We start from the raw sequence: 6,267 nt of genomic DNA, 5'->3' as shown, positions 1-6,267 counted from the left end.
AGGATTTAAATGGAAGAAATCAAGATTTTTACAAAATCTTCCAAAAACGAAAATTTAAGATTTGGAGGTCGAGTTGTTATTGGAATTCGATAAAATTTGTATGGTTGAACTCGTATCGGAATAGGTGTTCGGATTTCATGAAAATTATGTAGGGTTCCGAGGGGCGTGCCCCGCATTGACTTTTGATGATTTTTTGGAATAAAATTTTAAGTCAACGTATTATTATCCGGAATTATTTCCGATGAATTTTAATGAAGTTATACAATTAATTTGGATAGATTTGAGCTGTCCGGAGGCCAATTCAAGCAAGAAGACTATTTTGGAATATCGGCCTAATTTCAAAAAGGTAAGTGTCTTGCTTAACCTCGAGTGGGGGAATTACCCCTTAGGCATTTAGTCTTATGTGCCATTTGTGAAATGTAAAAAGCCGTGTACGCGAGGTAACGAGTACGTACTCGGGCTTATACGTGCAAAATTTATTGAAATAAAGTCTTAGACATTATTGCGTAGTAAATTGAAAAATTGTGGAAAATTATTAAATCATCTGTTTGCCATGCCTAAATCCTTATTGTTGAATTTGTTTTTATATGATAATTTGATGTGATTTTTACTTGAAATATTTATGAAATTTTGTGAGTATTGTTGGTTTAATATTTCTTGAAAATTAATTCTAATATGAATCTTCTTATGCAAATAATTAATTTAAGCGAGCTTAAGAATAAGTGTTAATATAATTATCTAAATTTATATTAATAAAGGTTTTGATTTATGCTGAGTAATTTCTATCTCAATTGATTATTTTTGGGTGTTATATACATTGTATGGAGCCTTGGGCTATTTGTTGTGAAATTAATTAATTTTATTATATCTTTGGAATTTGGTTGTGGCCATTGGGCAAATTGTAATATGAATTGATTTTATTATATTGTTGTGTTAATTTCCCGTGTAAATTATTGTGTTGTGTGAGTTACGATTTTGGGGAGATAAGGGTGGCATTTCACCATTAATATTATGTGGGTATAAGAGTGGTATTTTACTGTTATTGTGTTTATTGGAATATTATCTGGGCGGAGCGATAAGGGTGACTATAGGAGCGATAAGGGTGGCTATTGATATTGTCTGGGCGGAGCGATAAGGGTGGCTATAGGAGTGATAAGGGTGGCAATAGGAGCGATTAGGGTGGCTATTGTCAGGGGCGATATGTGATGATGTGGGGTTGTGGTGTTGATAATTTTCATGTGATGTTGTGATTTTTTTGTGTTTATTTCTATACCTTGTGCAACTTGTCTTGTTGTTGGTAATTTGATAACAATCTGATTTATGTTGAAATTGAGAGCCTGTGGCTATTTCCAGGTGGATTATAAAATGAAATGTGGGCACGAGGTGCCGTGAGTAAATAATGAGAATATTTGGCACGTGAATTATCCGTGCAGTTGTGATATGAAATGTGGGCACGAGGTGATGTGATAAAATAATAATGATAATTGGCACGTGAATTGTCCGTGCAGTTGTGATATGAAATGAGGGCACGAGATGCCGGAGAAATATGATGATTTAATTATGGGCACGAGGTGCTGTGGAAATATGAAAATGGGCTGAGACCCGTGTTTACGAAAAATATGAAAATGGGATGAGACCCGTATTTTTATGATTATGAAATGAGGTATCACATGGTGACTTTTTAATTGAAATAATTATATTCAAAATATTTATTTGGAAGGATTTTTACTTAGAAAGTATTATATGAAAGAATTTTATTTGAAAGATATTTATTTGAGAAAATTATATTTGAAAATATTTATTGAAAAACCTATATTTAAAAAATAATTATTTGAGAAAATTATATTTGAAAGAGAGTTATCTGGAAGAATTATATGTCAAAGACATTTATTTGAAGGACTTGAGTTAATTGGGTGTACTTGTGTTTATTAATTATTGAATGATATTAATAGTATTCTTGTTGTCTAATGTGCATATCACTGGTTGTTCCATGTTGCTCTATTGTTATTTGTTTTCTATTATTTTGTATATTATATTGCACAGGTTATTAGACTAATGAGTGTCTTGACTGTACCTCGTCTCTACTCCATTGAGGTTAGTCTTGATACTTACTGGGTACCGACCGTGGTGTACTCATACTACACTTCTGCACATTTTTGTGCAGAGCCAGGTATTGTAGATATCGAACTTGAGCAGAGTTAAAGCGCGATCATAAGGATTCAAGGTAGAGCTGTTTGGCAGCCGCAGTCCCTTGGAGTCTTTTCATTTCATTGTACTATTAATTTGTAATCAAACAGTATTGTATATTCGGTCCTCGTGATCATTCCATATATTCAGTTAGAGTTCGTGACTCATTACTACCAGTCTTGGGAGGTTGTGTATTGTAAATATTTCCGTTGTTAGATTTTAATTCAAAAAAAAATGGCTTCAAAATGTAATAAAAATCGGCTTACCTAATCTTAGAGACTAGGTGCCATCACGATGCATGTGGTGGGATTTTGGGTCATGACAGTTTCCCATCGTTAATGTAGCGACAAACTGTTTTTCCAAAGTTTGAAATATTGCATTCTGGTTGTTTCTTGTTTCCGTTAATTCTTTCATGAGTCGTGTGATTGTTGATGGGAAATATAACATTTGACAGCTTTTGGAACGATTAGTGATCATTCCATTATATATCATACGTCCAACATTTATCGGTAGACCTTTATTGATGGCATACAGAAGAAGAACCCTCTGCAGATTGTAGTTAGAATTATTCATATATGGCACCAGTCGAGAGCTAGTGAATTTCCCTCATGTCCTAGATGTTTCGAGCATGCAAGAACAGGTAATGGTTGATGGATTCTCACATGTTCCCGAAATGCATCGAATACCATTAGGACAGATTATCTCCAGAGCTTCTTGTACAAAATCAATATCTTCCCCTTTTATCTTCATTTGTGTACCAGTATCATCTATATCCTTCAAGTTAAACAAACCATTAAGAACAATAGGGCTGCAAAAGATTGTTTTACCTCGAATCTTTGATGTCTGCTCTGACTCATTGAAATTTGCATAAAATTCGAGTACAACTTCTCTAAAGTAGTCTCCTGGTTTTTGCACAAAAATTTTCCATCCTAAGGAGCTGATTTGTTTGAGCATATCAACTGCCTTTTGTCCATCCAAGGAAGAAAATTGCATTTCATGTTCCTCCATCATTGTTCTATTTCCCTCCGAAATCATCCATAAACCAGGATCTTGACTTTGTTGCGAGTTTCCTCCTGTACGAGTCCTCCTCAAAAGTGCCATGTTGGTTAGTATTTTTATTTTTTATTTTTAACGAAAGTAGATTGAGCTGGAGAGTGGTGATTACAGTGAAAGGGACAGAGTTATTTGTTTAAATTTTATGCAGATGACATAATCAGGAGATGTGTACCTAAACCAGAAATGAATAACATTTTAAATCATTGCCATGATGGAGCTGTAGGTGGACATTATGGAGGGAGAAGGATGGCAGCTAAAGTACTTGAAGTCAGTTTTTTCTGGCTTACTTTGTTCAAAGATGCAAGAAATTTTATTGCCGCTTGTGACAAATGTCAGAGAACATGTAATATTTCAAAAAGAGATGAGATGCCTCTTAACTCTATTGTTGTGTGTGAAATATTTGATGTTTTGGTGCGTTGACTTCATGGGTCCTTTTCCTCCTTCTAATAATTGCAAATATATTTTAGTAGCTGTTGATTATGTCTCAAAATGGGTAGAAGCAATTGCTACTAGAAAAAGTGATGCTCGTGTTGTTTGCGATTTTCTCAAGAAAAATATCTTTTGTAGATTTGGTACTCTACGAGTTATTATAAGTAATCAAGGAACTCATTTTATAAATAAACAAATTGCTAGTTTATTGTCAAGATATGGAGTTACTCATAAAACAGGAACTCCATATCATGCTCAAACAAGCGGACAAGTAGAAGTATCCAACAGAGAATTAAAAAGAATTTTAGAAAAAACTGTTAGCTCTTCTCTAAAAGATTGGTCTTTGAAGTTGGATGATGCTTTATGGACGTACAGAACTGCTTTTAAAACTCTCATAGGCACATCTCCTTATAGATTAGTTTTTGAAAAATCTTGTTATTTACCTATAGAATTAGAACATAAAGTATATTGGGCTATAAAATTTTTGAATCTAAACTTACCCGAAGCAGGTAAAGATTGTCTATTGCAGCTAGATGAGTTAGAAGAGTTCAGACTTACGGCATATGAAAATGCTGAATTGTACAATGAAAAGACAAAAAATGGCATGACAAGCTCATTCGACATAAAGAATTTAAAATCAAAGATCATGTTCTGTTGTACAATAGTCGGTTGAGATTATTTTCAGGAAAATTTAAGTCACGCTGGACAGGGCCATACAATGTAACAAAAATTACCTCTTATGGTGCCATTGAAATACAATATATAAACGGGGGAGAAAAATTCAAGGAAAATGGTCATCGATTGAAACCTTATGTTACTAGGATATTTGACAAACAGGTTTCAACAATCTTTCTTGCTTAGAAAATAATAATAAGTCGAGCTGACGACATTAAACTCAGAACTATTATCTCTCTTTTGTATTTTTTTTTCTTAAAGTAATATTTATATATTAAAAAAAATATAACTAGCCATTATACTAATATTACTGAACGAACATTACTGAACAAAACACCATGATTTAGAGAGACAAAAAGTTTACCATCCACCCACATATCTGGTTTGTTCATTCTCCTGAATGAACACTTCAATATTTAATTATTTTCTCCGGTATCTTCCCCGGCAACGACATCAAAAATTTGACGAGTGTCTAGCGTATATAAAATTCTGACTCGTACTCTGTCAAATTATAATATAGAAAGATGTCGAACCTACAGAGATTGGTTTATCTATTCTACAGATGATTCTTGTTTAATTACTATTTGAGAAAACCAGAGAGAGTTGAGTTGTGAATTAACAAACTAAAAATGCATGAATAGAAAAATAGAAAATGTTTTATTTTTCACAAATATAATAAAAGGTGTTGGGATCCTGATTTCACTTAATATTTTAATTATATAATAGATATACTTATTCTTCAATTTCTATTTCTCACAAATGTATAAATGTCTCTCTAGATTACATTTATATATTATTACTTAAGTTGAACAATTAATTGTACTTTTCTCGGTTATATAAATTAATCGACAAAATAGTAATATTACAGAGCCAGAAATATATACTTGAACTAAAGCATACTCTTTTTTAGTAAGCCCCTTTCGGTTTCCCTATTTGTTATAACTGATTACTAAAATATTCGCCTCTTTCGACTACAAATAAGTGTAAAATTATTTTTAACATATAAGAGCTAGATGTCACTAAATAGAAGTTAATATCTATCAATACCAAAATTTACTATATTACTTCTTCCACCTCTTTCGATTATAGAATTAGTAAGAAGTTAATATGTAGTACGAAATAGATAAATATTACAAATTAAATGACACCTAACTATAAAGCACATAAGATTTAAATAAAAAGCTTCAGGTGAGGCGTGTGAAATTGAAGAATAATTTACTATTATATAAAAATATTAAGATCCGTCATTCTCCCAACACATGATAGGCTACTCCATACTAGAGCTAGTATTGCTAATGAAAATATTCTTGTTCATTAGATAAGAAAATAGAAAGAAATATTCAGAAAGAATAATTCCCCCTATTAAATTAAAAGCGGAATATAGAGTAATTTTCAAAGCTAAAATTTATTAGGAACTAGAAACAAAAGCCACAGTAATGGCTGGGCAGAAATTCAAAGTACTGAACAACTTACTGAAATGAAAAGGAAAAGCTCTTAAATGAATTCAGTTGTCTACTGAGCTGTCCTTCTCCCGGCGCCCCTTCCGAATTTCTGAGACGTCCATTTTATAACCACTCCATAACTAGTTATGCTTTGGTTATGAGTTTCGTTATGGGTTGATTATGGATCTTGGTTATGGATCAGTTATGGGTCTGTTATGAAAGTCCTGATTCCTACATTGTCTTATTGGTGCCTTGTTTATTTACTCCATCACAGCTTACTTTTTTCCTTTGGTGTGCTATTTCTTAAAATCTTCCTTGATTCTGCATCACTTGTTTTACAGTCTTTCCTATATAATTTACTAAAAGTTAGGGAAGAATATAATAATTTCTTTATTTTTATAGAGAAAATTATATATTAAAAATCAAGTAAAATGTACTTATCATAAATGTAACAAGTAAACAAGATAAGTCTGTAAAT

General features: G+C 32.4%; 1 long non-coding RNA gene across 1 annotated transcript; it reads left to right on the top strand.

The window, feature by feature from the left end:
- Positions 1-2,608: 2,608 nt before the first annotated feature.
- LOC138910767 (uncharacterized) lies at positions 2,609-3,657 on the top strand. Its single transcript, XR_011415903.1, has 2 exons — positions 2,609-3,292; positions 3,392-3,657. It is a non-coding gene; the product is annotated as an uncharacterized lncRNA (long non-coding RNA).
- The last annotated feature ends 2,610 nt before the right edge of the window (positions 3,658-6,267 follow it).

This window comes from Nicotiana tomentosiformis, chromosome 1, assembly GCF_000390325.3.
Source record: "Nicotiana tomentosiformis chromosome 1, ASM39032v3, whole genome shotgun sequence".
Classification (NCBI taxonomy): Eukaryota; Viridiplantae; Streptophyta; class Magnoliopsida; order Solanales; family Solanaceae; genus Nicotiana; species Nicotiana tomentosiformis.
The sequence above is the reverse complement of the archived record's forward strand: the minus strand, read 5'-3'. Positions and strand labels throughout refer to the sequence as shown.